The 14,769-nt window shown below is 43.7% G+C and overlaps 1 protein-coding gene across 2 annotated transcripts in view; it reads right to left on the bottom strand.

The window, feature by feature from the left end:
• The window catches only part of Plxna4 (plexin A4), a 439,299-nt gene that overhangs the window by 100,101 nt on the left and 324,429 nt on the right, over positions 1 to 14,769 (bottom strand). The window lies entirely within an intron of this gene.

The raw sequence follows: 14,769 nt of genomic DNA, 5'->3' as shown, positions 1-14,769 counted from the left end.
TTCTCTAATGCAATTTTGCCTTGATGTTTCTTTATATGATTCCCAGTACTTGCCACACAGTAGGTCCTTAATAAAGATTCTTGGGATCAAATAGAATTTTATTTTCTGTTTATAGCCTTAGTATGCAGTACTAAGTCTGCATTTTGCCAGTTTCCTTTTTTACAATTTTTTTCTCTCTTAAATCATTCTTTCCATTTGGGGTACTTTATTTTTGTTATCTTAGTGGAAGACTTCCTGCCTAGTCTTTCAGCTAGAGCTAGGAGAATTTGATGAGGTTATCATTTGCAGTTTCTCACCATCAGACAACAGGCACAGAAGTCTGTAAATGGGGCTGACCTGGCCAGGTCCTCTCTGCTCGTGAGCAAATGCAGAGGCTGTGTTGTCCCTGCTGTTTCAGAGGACATCTGCCTCTATCAAATTATGTCCACTTGGCAGGGGCTACTTGTAACTCGTGCATAGGGAATCTGGCACCAGAGCCCGCTCAATTAGTCTCGAATCTCTTTTGGAATTAATTATTAATTAATTCTAAGCCCCATGTGATCTTTTTCCCATTAACTTTCTTATCCCTTTTATGTATCTTTTAGTTCTTCAGACTAAACATTCATCCTTCTTAATGACTGCTCTGTATTTGCACCTCTTCCCAGTTATCTTTTAGTTTCTTCCTCCCGTTTTTACAGTTTTGCCCTTTGCCTTTCCTTGATGTCTTTTTGGCACACTTGGAATTTCATCTTTTCTTCTACAACTGCTCATATAATCTTCATGGCTCATGCCTGATCCTGGCTATATACATGACTTTGTATCTTCACAGTGAACCTCAATCACTAGCTTCTTATGAATTACTCCACTGGCTCCTTATGCAGCGAGGAATTCACCCATTTCTTTTGCCTCTTTAATTTCTCTGTCCTCCTTAAGTGAGCTTAGATGCGTCAGTCATGTAAGTACATACCTAGCAGTCCCAACCCAAAGGACCCGGACTCCTAGGAATTCATGAGTAGGAATGAGGTCCACAGCTACTTTCAATATTTCCAAAACCTAATAAAAAATTGGGTTGGTGCTATTTTAATATTTTTATGCATGCTCATGATGTGTGCTCCGTGTTAAAAAATACAAAATATATTATTACTTAATAAACACAGTTTGTTTAGTAGACACAATCTTTCAAAACATGATGCCCTGAGGGGGAAAAATAATAAAAGAGGCCATAGATTGTGAAAGTTGGAACTGTAAGTGCATAATAATGTTTTCATATGTTCCAGCTGCTTGTCTGGCACTCCATATTTTGCATGGGCTTAAAGAGAAAACCATGGCTTGTTCAATCAAAAGCATTTTCTTGGCCTAAACTTAATTAACATCCTCCCCAGTTTCTCCTGTTGACCAGCTCTCTAATCTGTCTTGGATGGAATGTGCCCTAGGATTCCAAGCTGTGCCATTTTAAGTGAAGAGCCAGCTGCTTGGTGAATTTGAAACTCTCACAAACCTTTGCATTCTAAAAATATCTTGCAACTGGTGTTTAATAATATCAAGACACAGGAATTATAAAATCCTTCCTCTCTTGAGTTTAAATAGCAATCACTCTGGTTGCTTGGAAAGAGTGTAGGATCCTGCAGAGCTAGGTTCAAGGCCTGGCTGAGCCATTTACCAACAAGGAGGGCCTGTTGTCTGTGAGTCTGATATTTCTTACCCTTAAACATAGAGAGCGAAGTTCTCCCTAATTCAGTTCCTCAAAGCTCAGTGGACTCCATAGCTCACAATTATGAAACCATTTTGTAAATGCTTACACACTTTACAAGCAATGATTATTATCATCGCTGTCTTTGGCAGCAGTATTCCATTCCTCTACAGTGTCACTTTACTTTTCAGGTATACACCTGAGAGCTGCTCTGAGAGTCTTCCAAGGCCTCATGAACTCACTGGGAGTTGGATAGGCCTGGAAGCCTTCTTCTTCTTTAGTACCTTGTTTGCATCATTTCCCCTTTAAACTATGGAATTTACCCTTACACTATTCATCACTCATCCCTTATAACAAAACGCTGGTGACAAAACTCAGTTATCTGAGCTTCCAGAATTATGCAGTACCTTCATCAGCTCCTGTGACAGCGATACATTGCTTTTCAACTTCCTCTAGATGTGTCTAGTGAGATAGGGCGCAAGTGTTGGGTGGTCATTATGAGAGCCACGTTTTAGCTGCACCTTTGCCTTCAGCTGCCACAGAAACTTGAATCTGTCTCTCTGGTCCTCTGTTTAATCATCTGTACATGAGGGTCTGGCAGGCTAGATTTAAAACTTTCTTTCAGTCTGGACATTCTAGATTCTTTTTAATCCCCAGGCTAGATCTACCTTGTTTGGTGTTAGACCCATACAATCATGGCCTCACACCACTTCAGAGAAAACACACCCCCTGAAGATAATCACTCCAAAGGCAAGGAGTCCAACTGTTTTTTTTTTTAATGTTCTTGCATGTTCTATCTATTTATCCCATTGTTTTTCTTACTTTCTTCTGAACCTGATGTAGGTTTTCCCCCACATTTTCTAAAGCATGAATACTAAAACTAGGGAGCCACAAAGGAATTCTCCCAAGCCAAAGAGAAGAAATATCATTATTTGGGAGTGAGGTGCCACATCCCTCCTCTTTTGAGGACCTCTTCAAGAAAGACCAAGACAACCAAGATCTTGCAATTCCCTCTAACAGGCAAAGTCCTGCAACCCTGGCCCTGGGTAACTATGGAAGGCAATAGAGCTTTTGCTAATACTTCAAATCACTTTTGAAAACTGAATTTAGTCCAGTCATTTATCTTGCTGCAAATGTACAATCTGATGCCTTTCATTTTCTTCCACACTTTGCTAGGTGACCAGATGGCTTCTGAGCCACCTGACCTCACCCCTCTGACTCTGTCTCTCCCCAAATATCTAGATTCTCTGTCCACATCTTACATCAAACAAAGCTTTCTCTCCATCCCCCACCTGGGCTCCTCTCCTGACCCTAGAACACAAACCACTCCAGATGCAGAGTCACACGATTAATTAAAACCACCCCACGCTGATTAAAGTCTTAAGCTACAGTGCCAGGCCTGCTAATTAACTGAGTGAGGGAATTCAGACCACAGGAAGAGGTGAAAAAAGAAAGTCATGGCACAGGGGGCAGGAGGAGGAGTTCTGTTTAAAGAATAAATCAAATGACAATGTGACCTAAGCTATCATAATGATAAATGGTCTCAGAGAGCACAGAAGATTGAGGTGCATTCCCTGGTCACTGGTCTCCTGGAGTCATGCTGATTGATTTGGTTACAATATCTTTATTGCTTCTGGGGACCCCCATGAGTGCCTCCACAGAGCTGAGGGATAATGTGGCTCTTTGGGCACACGAGTTAGAGCTAGGGTGAGGTCTGACAGTTGTTCTCTTGGTACGCTGTCCCGGCTTTGTGCAGCACCTTAGGCAGTATGATGGTTTTTTAAAAAGTTCAACATAGATTATCCTATGAGTCATTGATCTTACTTCTGGATGCAACTCAAAAGAACTGAAAGTAGGGTCTGAAAAATACATCTGTATACACATGATCATAGCAGAATTATTCACAGTAGCCAAAAGGTGAAAGAAACCTACATGTCCATCAACATAAGAATGAATAAATAAAATATAACACACACATACAGCATGGAATATTATTCAGCCTTAAAAAGGAAGAAAATGCTGGATGAATCTGGAAGATACAAAGCTAAGTAAAATAAGCCAGATGTAAAAGGACAAATACATGATTCCGCATATATGGGGGTCTGTGGAGCTGCCAGATTCATACAGAGAAAGTAGAATGGTAAGTGCCTCTGTTTGGAATGAGGGAGAAATAAGTTATTGCTTAACAGGTACAGAGTTTCAGTTCGGGAAGACAGAAACAAATTCAGGAGCTGGATGGTAGTGAATGTACTAACCACCACAGAACACTTAGAAAGTGGCAAAAATGGTCAGTCTCTTGTTATTATAATTTTATCACAATTAAGAATTTTGTTTCAAAAACAATCTCTTGAATGGGCTTTTGCAAGCCATCTCATCTTCACCATGGCACATAGATGGGAAAACAACTTGACTTTCTGGGTCGAGCTGGGGAGCATCTTTGTTGATAGACTAATGAATTTGTGTTTGTGAAATATTCTGAGATCCTTGAGTAAAAAGATAGCCATTACTATGCTTTTCAATTTAATCTCAAATGGACAAAAGGTTTTGGGCTGAATGTCTTCTATCATGTATCATTATGTAAATGACTGCTATTTTTAAGGTGTGGACGTCTGCTTCCTGATTTGGAAAAATAAATCCCTATCCTTGTTCCAGCAAGAAGTTTTTCTTGTCTCTTTCCCCCATCAAGAGGCACAAGAAAGAGGCTCAAAATTCAAATAATTCATGTGATTTAAAATAGTCTCTAACTTAGAAAATTCTCCTGCCCCTTTAGCCTCTGCTTTGGTATTTTCATTCCCAGTTATGAACCCTAGTGGCCACTGGGCCCTTTTTCATCTCAGATCTCTCTTTCCCCTTAGATTGTCTTTCTCGGTGTGATGCTGATTTGCATTGACCTGCCAAGGTGCTGCCAGGGCATTATGGTTTATATTGAGCATGTCCCCCAAGGCCTCATGCATTCACATGGGGGTGCTAAGCTGACTCATTTTAGGAGGTGGGGTTAGGTCAGGGAAGGCAGGTTGCTGGGAGGGGCCGCTTGAAAGGACTTAATCTACCTTCCTGGCTCCTGGCTTTGCTTTCTGCTTCCTGACTACCATCATGTGAGCAGCTTTTCTCAGCTCACCTGTCCATCATGCCTTCCAGCCTTGCAGCCAGGTGACTATAGACTGAAACCTCAAAGAACTATAAGCCAAAATAAACTTTTCCTTCTTTAAATTGTGTGTTGAGTGTTGTATATCAGCCGTGAGGAACGTGACTAAGACATAAAGTAATCTTCCTTAAATAATGTAGTTTGGCCTGATTTGAATTATTATAAACAAGATCATCATTTACTTTTATAAATAGGATCATCCATCATCATCATCATCATCATCATCATCATTGATTTTACCTGTCAGTCCCATGACCCAAAGCTACAAAGTTACAAACAGTGACCTAATATAAAAAGGCAATGGTGGCCTTGACCTATATAAATTTCTGCCTTTGATAAACTGAGTGCATTCCTTGGGGGGCCCAGGAGCCTGGGTGTGGCTGTGGTGGCTGGAGGAATTGTAGTTCCTCTAAGGCCTGGCCCCTGCCTGATTTTCTTCCTTCTGAAAGATACCCTTTAGAAATAGGGTTCCCCTCTGCCTGTTGCTGTTCACAGTTCAAAGAGTACCTGCTGCTCTGCTGATTACATTCAGAAATGCCCCATAGATGCAATGCATAGGCTCTGTGTGTGTCTCTCATTTGTTTAAGCATTTGACATCCTGGTCGAAATGTGAGTTATTACTCCATCTCTACTTTATAATTGGATGCTAATTTCACAGTGGCTACATTGAGCCTGATGGTTGGAGTTAATTTAAATGTCCAAAAGGCTTCTTAAGTATCCAATTTCCTTCAAAATTGTCAAAAAAGAAAGGGAAAAAGAAGCAAGATGACCCATTAAGCAACTGCAAGATGCTGTGGGGAAGCTGTCAAGCTGCACAGATAGGGCACTTGGTGCCATCTTTCATGCTGTCTTCCCATCTCCTATTTCTAAGCCAAGAGTAGGTTTGAGAAAAGTTTGTCTCCTTCTAGGGAGAATTAATTCAGTAACACACACATGTCTTGGTAGTGTGACCATAAGGAGGCCCTCACAGCCTCTCTGTAGGTCTTTCTTTCTTTGGTGGCCTCTGGTTGCCTTTCCAGGCTTCATTTCTGCTGACTTGAGCCATACAAGAATGTTATAAAGCCTCTCACTTCCCCATGATGGGATCAGAGCCCTTCATTGCCATGGCTGAGCAGTGGCTCAGTGAGCTGAGTTTATTTCAAGTCATTTCAGGTGCCTGGAACCCTTCCACTCACATGCTCTTTGCTTACTGATGGCAGATCTTTCTGAAAGCAGTGAACTGGTAAGAAAGTCAGAGGCCAGGAGACTAGCTATAGGCTTTATAAATTATTTTATAAGTCACAATTCTAAAAGCAGCCTTTTGGATACCCAATCCTGCTAAGGCCTCCTGATGAATGGGGAGGTGGGGTATATTTCTGTATCCCTTGACTCTGGGTGTAGCATGATTTGGCCAAGGAGTAGGTAGCAAGCACAAGGAAATATCTCCTTGAGATAGGCCTATAGGCTCGCCTTTACCTTCCTGTGCTTTCATCTTTCCACAAGAGGAGCTTCCTCAGGTAGTTGCTTCCTCTTCAGCCTGGGCCCAAAGTTATTCACAAGGAGCAAGACTTTGTTCAACTCACATCCCAGAAGCAAGTGCAGAGGTTCAGCTTGGGGCAGAACTTTCCAACTAAATTTGGCCCAAACTGCTATTATACAATTGCTCTGCAAAACCATGAGCACAAGAATCGATAGCTACTGCATGCCCCTGAATTTTGCATTGATATTTTATGCAGTTTCATTATGGCAGCAGTTGGCTGATACACAGGGGTGAGGTAAGGAATCACAGCAGGGCACAAAGGGCTTAGAGGGGAAAAAGTCAAACAGAAGGGAGAAGAAATTGTAGCGTGGTGGCTTCCTTCCTCCCTGACATCCCAATCCATGTCCTGCAGACACTGAGGTTTGATGGAGCAGCTGTGTGTGCAAAGATTCTTAACAGCTAGGTCCAACATGACCAATGGATCTTCTCATGCTCTCTTAATTCTGTGACTACGGATCAGCAGATCTCAGAAGGGACCAGTGCTAGAACAAAGTACCAGGAAAGACTCTGGAAAGAGAATGCATCTTTCTGGAAGCACAGATGTACTTGGTTCCCCTGTTCATATTCTGTGGCTGCCCCAGTGTTAGTAAATGATTTTATCTACTTGGCAATAATATGAATTTCTCAGGAATGGCTTGTTTTGGGCTTTGTATTTCTGCTTGTGCATGGACCATGGCACTAATCCAGTAGGCCTGCGCTTGACAGGAGACTGATGCACAAGGTCAAGGGCAGTATCCCTGTCTACTACCCCACCTCACTTTCCTGTAGATAAGAATTCTGGGATCAAAGTCTTTGATACTTAAAAAAGCAAGGTCCATATCCTCAGAGGATGAGGTCTGGGGGTGGGAAGATTGAGGTTCCATGCTCTAAAACCTCTTTGGACATGTTGGTGACCATGGACAAATTGTTCTCTCTCGTTAGGACTCAGTTGATTCATTTTCAAATGGAGGGGGACACTGTCCTGCTCTGCCTTGGAAAATCGGTCACAAAATACAAATGGCCCAGGAAGCTTTGTGCAAATGAAAAGTAGCAGATGTTGTGGAGGGCTGCAATTTGCTGCTATTAATAAGTATAAATGCCTAATAGGAAGCCAGTTTGCTCTGGGAACTCGGACAACCAAGGAGCAAGCGCCGACGCCGGAATCAGCAACATATGCTGCTCCTCATTAGCAAACGACAGTAGCTAGGAAGCTGGGCTAGGAGTACTCGGCACATTTACTGCAGAGCCTCAAGAAATCACCCCATTCTCACGCCTCCTGGTGTGGGCTGCAATGCAGTGGCACACAAGATTGTTATTAGTCATTCTCCCTCACCAAGAGAGAGAAAAAAAACCCTTCCCTGCTGCACAGATGGAGAAGTCATGGCCCAGAGAGGCTGAGCAGCTTGCGCGAGGTCACGAAGCAGGGTGGTGGCAAAGGAAACTGAAATGAGGCTAGGGCTGCAGCCCACTCTTGGCCTGTTGACCAAGCCTGGTTCCCTGTGCACAGTCCACAGGGCTGAGAAAGTCTGGTCCTGCCCTGAGCTGAGTTGGACCCAGCACAGCTCTCTTCCTCCAGGAAGCTTCTCTGACTCTTTCGAATATGATTGAGGAAGAAAAACAAGTTTGAAATATCTTTCTTTAGGTGAGCAATGAAAAGCAAAGATCTGAGAGAAAGATAGGCTAGCATTTGAATCCTGCATCTGCCACCTCCTGTGTGATTTAGACCACCTACTTCACCTGGCTGAGCCTCCTTGCCCTCAACTCTGCATCCCAAAGCTTTGCTTTAAAGAATAATTTTGATGGCATACGTAACTGCATTAGTGCAATGCTGTTCACATGTCTTTGTCTATTGTTCAAGCATCTGAGAAGAGTCATTTCTTTTTCGCCTCAGACCTAGTATCCAGCTCACACACAGTACATAAGAACTAACAGGCATGGGAGAGAATGCCTTCTTGCATGCAAGTGCAGTGAATGAATGAATGAAGTTAATCCTTGTAAAGTTTCCTTGTATTCTAAGAATTCCATGTAGATAACTGATTCACAATCTTGGCTCTACCCTAAACCTATCATTTCTGAATTACTGCCACTAATTCACCTAGGATATAGAGGTCAAAATCTTTTCACCTGTCTGAACTATCCAGATCACTCCACAGGCTCCAGGGTTGATATAGCTCATGCTAGAAAGTTTGCCTAGCATGCATGAGGCCCTGGTGAAAAAAAAATGACACAACAGGCTCAGGGGACCTGACCTCCTGGACTGTGGCATTATAAGGTGGCCTTTTCCCGGCATCTGCCAACCCTTTGCATCTGGTGGAGAAGAAACAGCCACTGTCATGTCCTGCTCTGCTCTGCCAACTGCTAAGTGAAACAGATCCTAGGGTGGGAAAGAGTTCCAGCATTTACAGAGTTAATGAAATGAAAGAAACATTGGAGACAATCTAGCTCTGATCCTCTGTTTCTCTGTGGCTGCAGGTATTTGTCCAAGGCCACACAGCTACCAACATTATTGTTTTGACATCCAGTCTCTAGTTAGGACTCCTGACCAACATGCTTGTTCTTGACCCAGTCTTAAGGTCAGGGCTGAAGGAAGAGACAGACCCTGAGGCCTACACCTAGGTGGGGGGTGTGAGGACCCCTCCCACAACAAGCCCAGCAGGCAGGAAGGAGCTTTTGTCCTTAGGATCAAAGTGTCACTCCTGTTCCAACCATCTTTTACAGGGTGACATGGACAAAGAATGGCCCATCTGAGCTATGACTGGGGACTTGCTGGCCTGAGTTTCCCAAGCTAAGCCTGCTCAATGGGGGCCTTTGTTCTGGCAGCCAAGAAAGAGAAGGGGGTGGTACTGGCAAGGCGATACCTAATGCCAGACTCAGAAGGCAGCTGAGCCAAGCTGGTCCCAGGCATATGCCCAGCCCTCTGGCTGCTGGCTCTGGCTCTTTGTGGGAGCTACAGGGCAGGCGGGGCAGGCACTCCTCCCCTCTATCTGACTTTTTCTGTCAAGGGCACTGCTACCCACTGCCCCCAGCAATCGTCTGGCTGTTGAAACCAAGAAGGAGCATGTGCCAATGATCCATTGATGTGAATGGTGTGCAGTGGCCTGGGGTGTGTACCTATACACCTGTGTCTGGGAATAGCAGTGATGTTTGCACACACCTGTGTGTTCCAGGCCATTTGAGGATGTTTGCAAACAAACACACCTTTCCCTGTCTGGGTATATAGCTTTTTTAGACAGAAGACAAATGTCTTCCATCCAAGAGGAATCTGACCCTGGGAAAAGTCAGTGTCCAAAAGCATACAAACTGATAGTTTTCAGCAGGACCCTTCCAAGTCCATCAGCATAGAGATTCTTTCAGGAAACCAGGTGAAGCTGATATTAGAAGGAATTGTCAGAGACCACAGATGCCCGAAAGAAACCTGGATCCTCTTCCTCTCCCTTCATCCGCTGCCTTACGGTACCCACCCACCAGCACCCACTCAAGAGGTGACAGTAGACTGCTGCTGGGGAGTGAGGGAGCAGAAGGGTCATTTGCTGTCTGGGTCATCTTTGTCCACAAGGAAAATGTGTCTTGATCATGAAGCCAGGTTGCTTTGAGGACATTTCCTATTAATTCTTCAACTATGAAAAGACGGTAGTTAAAGTAACAGCATTTTGAAAGGCTTAGGTTTACATGGGCACAATCTTTTTGAGAAACAAATTGACAATTACTACCGCAACCTAACATGATCCAGCAGATTTACCTTTTGCACTTTTCCCTGTAGAAATACCAGCACTGGGGCACAGGTACATGGCTGCGAATATTCACTGAGGCGTTGTATGTGCTAATGACCACTTGGAAATAAATTATGGGACACTCATTCTCTGAAACACTTTGGGTCTGCATCTATAAACATGAACAGATGTCCTTGATCCACATTTCATTTTAAAAAACACATTTTAGAAAAGTATAAAGCTATATTTTAGCTTGAAAAAAACAATGATGTAGCTTTGTATATAGACAGATATATTTTTGGGCAGAGAATAACTTCTATAGACATAGTAAAATGCTAACAGTGATTAACCCTGGAGAGGTTGAGATTTTAGACAGGATATAATTTAAAGAATTTTTTGACTTGGAAAATTAAATTAAGTTTTAAAAGATGCTTTAACCTTTAACTTTTTGAACCAATTTGCTTAACTAGTCAACTTAAATTTTATTTTAGGATTGAAGCTTTAATTTCTTTTTTAAAAAACATTCATCTGATTTCTCACATTTAGAACTATGAAGCGGGTTAATGGCTAATCAGCTTCTCCTCCTTGGTCCAATTTAGGTTCTTTATGTGCCTAAAGGGAGTAATAAAGATGCTCTTCTGTTGGGATCCAGTTAAGTCCTTTTGTAAGTGCCCAATGATGTCCACCCTTGCCTGTCTCTACAGGGGACAGGGAGAACAGTCAGAGGGTCCAATGATGTCTTATCAGTCACATTTTCTAGTCTGCAGAGGAGATCATGTGGAATGCCCCACATCTGCTTCCAGAGACTAACCCCCTTAGACTGTCCCAGGGTCAGGTAATCACCATCAGCAGTTCCCTTTCTGGGGCCAGTAGGGGAATGGAAGGCAAAACTCATCCATTCCACATCACTTGCATCTTAGGAATGGGATCTGCATCAGACCAAGGCTCAGAACTAACTCCCCCTTCTAGAATGAGAACTGGTTGTCAGGGCTATACTTGGATGATGAACTTGGTGAGCTCAGAAATAATCTCTGGTCAGGGACAGAGGTAGGAGGAGGCATCTGTTGTAAGCTAGTGGGTGCCATTTGTAGAGGACATGTGCGGGGTGACCAGGGGAAGGCTTGGAGCCTAAATTAGTTTTCTTTCCACTCAAGCCTTAGTTATACTAACAAATAGCCTTCAATACCAAAGCTAAGTAGATGAAGAAATGAGGAAAGGGATCTAGAAGTGTAGAGTACACCAGGGACAAGAAGGTATCTTTCAATGAGTTGGTATTGAACAGGAGCCTGTGGTACCCTGGGAGTCAAGCTGTGCCATTGTGAGTGCCTGGACTTTGTAGACTCACTTGGTCACTTCATAGCATTGCTGGGTGTTTACCATTCTCTAGCTTCCAAGAGATAATACAGATGAATTAGTATGGCCCATATAAAACATGCAACACCCTGCCTGGTGTTTCTACACTGAAGAAATGGTCACTGTCATTACAACCAGGACATCCAGGTCCTCTCAACTTTTTGGTTTGCTTCCCCTGGTACAGATAACCACAGAGTTATACATTAATTTTAAAGGTGACCAGACATGCCCTGTGGTGGCTGAACACTTCTGTCCTCCATGGCTTTATGAATGGGAGCTTGGAAAGGAGTATAACTTGGGAGAGCTATGATGGGAGCTTGTGATTTCATTCCCAGCCTAGCCACTGACCCTGCTCAGTGACACTCACAATCCCCTCTCCCTGTTAACAGGGATTTGGCTGCATAGACAGTCCCAGAACTTTCCACCCAAATCTCTCCTCCCCTCTGTAGCTTTTCTGACAGCCTTTCCTCTGCTTTTGAATAGCACAGGACAGGAAGAGAAACCTGAAGGCCCATTTGATTGTCCATAGCACCAGAGCAAACCAAATGAAGGCAGGCAGCAGTTCTAACCATTACATGAAATAGGGTCACAGTCATCTGCAGTCTTACTTTAAGGAGGTTCTCTCATGACCTCTGTGAACAGGCATAATCAAAAGTTGGCAATGAGTCTGGGATGGAAAATCAGGCTGGCTCCCGGCCAAGCAAAGAGGCCATGCTGTGTGCTGGCATGTGGGGACATGGCTTGGCACGATGTTTCTGGCAGACCAGGGTCAGACATTGGCACAGAGGTAGAAGCCCCCCTGCTATGACAGGGAGCAGCCTCTAGACATGACTAAACACGGGGCTTTTGCTGAGTTTGCAAACAAATCTGCAGTAGGCAGGGCTGAGGCAGCAGCAAGAAAGCAACCATGACCATTCGACAGGTAGCACACCACGAGTGGGTTCATCTGCGGATGCTTTTCACCCTCCATTAAATTTGCATGGGCTGCTGCTGCTGCTGCTATGAACAGAGCTTGACCTGGATCCATGTCTGGTGTACACTGGAGCCTGGTTTAGGTTGTCTGGCCCTCAGGCAAGTTAACCATATCACCATGTACTGGGTTGTGGGCCACCCCTCAGCCTCAGGAGTCCTCAAAATTCAAGGACACTTAGTAAATACTGGGGAAAAGGGAATGATAAGGAATTGAGATCTAGGCTAACAGCGTCTGAGTGCAGTTAAGCAACAACTGACTGCAGAGGTGTCAAAAGATTCTGATACTTAGACCAAGCTCAGACCAGCACAATCAGAGTTACTAAGAGCTGAGTACTGTGTTCTTTTTTCCCTACAAATGACCCTACAATGGGTTGTGACAGAAAGATTTGACCCTGGGGAGCATAAATTGAAGGGTAAATCTGGAGTCTCACAGACTTGGTAGTTGGAAAGTTGTTGGAGCTCAGAGGCAGGGTGGGGCTGGGCAGGGCAATAATACTAGACAGCTGGACCATGCTTCACAATTTATGAAGCAATTTTAGAGACATGATTGTGTGTGACCCACACCACAACCTGGTGGAGTAACCAGGTCAGGGCCTCTATTTTACAGATGAAGAAACAGGCTGGAAGAAGTTAAGTGACATGTTTAAGGTCACATGGCCACTGAGGGGCAAGGAAGGACTTTCACATGGCATCCTGTCTATGACCTATCTCTGCTTCCTGGCAATAGGTAACATCTCTTCTCCACCTGAATCCCTGTCTAGCACGATTTTCATGACCAAAATCTCCTCCACACTGAGGAACAGCTGACTGAATTAGTTGCAGGATAGTGGTCGCAAACGCCATGGACACTAACATAGCAGAGTGGAGGTTGCAGAGGTCCTGTGAGATGTGTCTTATAATCACTCTCTGCTTCTCTGACAAGCTCAGTCTGCATATACAGGACACACTTCTCCAAATGATGCCTGTCCTCTGGGGCTGCACAGGATTCTAGGCAATCGCTTAGTATGGGGAAATGTCACCCTTGCAGGAGTCTAGAGGAGATGGAGTGCTTGACTTCATGAAATGTAACCAATTATGGAATTTTTCTGCTGGTACTAGAGGCCGCAGATTGCAGCGGGCCTGTTTACTGGGTCATCTGCTGCCCAGAGCTTGAGTGAATGTTCATCTTGTCTTGATACCCAAGACAAGACCAAGACCAAGGTTTAAGGAACACAGAACAGCCAGCGCCCAACTCTTCAGAATAACCTGGTTAAACCTGAGCTTTGCACTTCTCCCAGCATGCCATAAGTGAGATTTGAAGAGACTCCTGTAGGCTGATTTTCCTGTAGGCCATGTCCTTTGAGATACCTCCCCAGCTATTGTGAGGACACTGTCTGATCCTGTAGACTTTGTAGCTCAAAGAACAGAGAGGGTGCAGCTCAGATTTTTTACTATCCACTATGATCCTGCCAGAAGCCCAGCTTCTTGAACTTAGACAGACTGCAGATATTCATTCAAAGGCATCTTTAGTCATAATACATTTTTAATAAAATCAACTCTTTAGTGGAGGAAAAAGTTGGAAAAGGGGGTTCCCCAGCTCACAGGCAAAACTGACCCGCCTACATATTCCATTCACTTGAAATCAGCAAGGTCTAGTGGGGTCTCCCAAACCCTTTGGATTTCTTTGTCCATTGTTCTTCAAGGAGTGGAGGGAACACGAAAATATTGCGAACCTAGAAGCTGCCATATTAGTGACAGGAGACGGGATTGAGTAAAGGGTGGCAGATATTCCAACCCACAGGTAGGTATGCCTCACCAACCTTGTTCCATTTTCCCTCTTCTCAGAAATCAGAAAACAGCAGGAAGGATTTCATTCACTTATTTGGCAGGAGCAGGCTTGTGTCCAGCTGCTTGGTAACAAATCCAGGGGTTGGATGAAAGTCTTCTATTCCCAGTGACCCCAGAACCAAGGCACCCTGCCTGATCACAGAATCTGCCCTTAGAGTAGTTTTTTTTCTCCTTTCTTACCCATGTCCCTGTCCTTGTGCCCTGTGACCAATGTCCTGGTGATCTTCATGTGCCTAATTCTACATACTAAAACTTAGACTTTTGTGATCTTGGATAAACTGCCCAAACCCATTCAGATCACAAGAAAATATATGTAAAGAAGAAACATAACTCAGAAAGCATAAATAAGGTACACAAACCTAGTTCAAAGATCAACAAATCCTGGATAGGAATTTAAGGCCACTGAATCCAATCTCTATTACATCACATTCATTTTAGGCCTGTATGTGGTATATTTGCTGGATAAACCCAGGTTGAAGGAAAGTAAAGAGAATTCAGAACATCATTAACTATAATCAGACAAGACTTATGAAATAGTTTGATGAGGCATAAATTGTGTTTATCTGTATAGTTTCCCCAACACATTATTTGAATA

Source organism: Cavia porcellus, unplaced genomic scaffold (genome assembly GCF_034190915.1).
Source record: "Cavia porcellus strain 051 isolate PalLab524CR breed Dunkin Hartley unplaced genomic scaffold, mCavPor4.1 scaffold_2, whole genome shotgun sequence".
NCBI classification, from domain to species: Eukaryota; Metazoa; Chordata; class Mammalia; order Rodentia; family Caviidae; genus Cavia; species Cavia porcellus.
The sequence above is the reverse complement of the archived record's forward strand: the minus strand, read 5'-3'. Positions and strand labels throughout refer to the sequence as shown.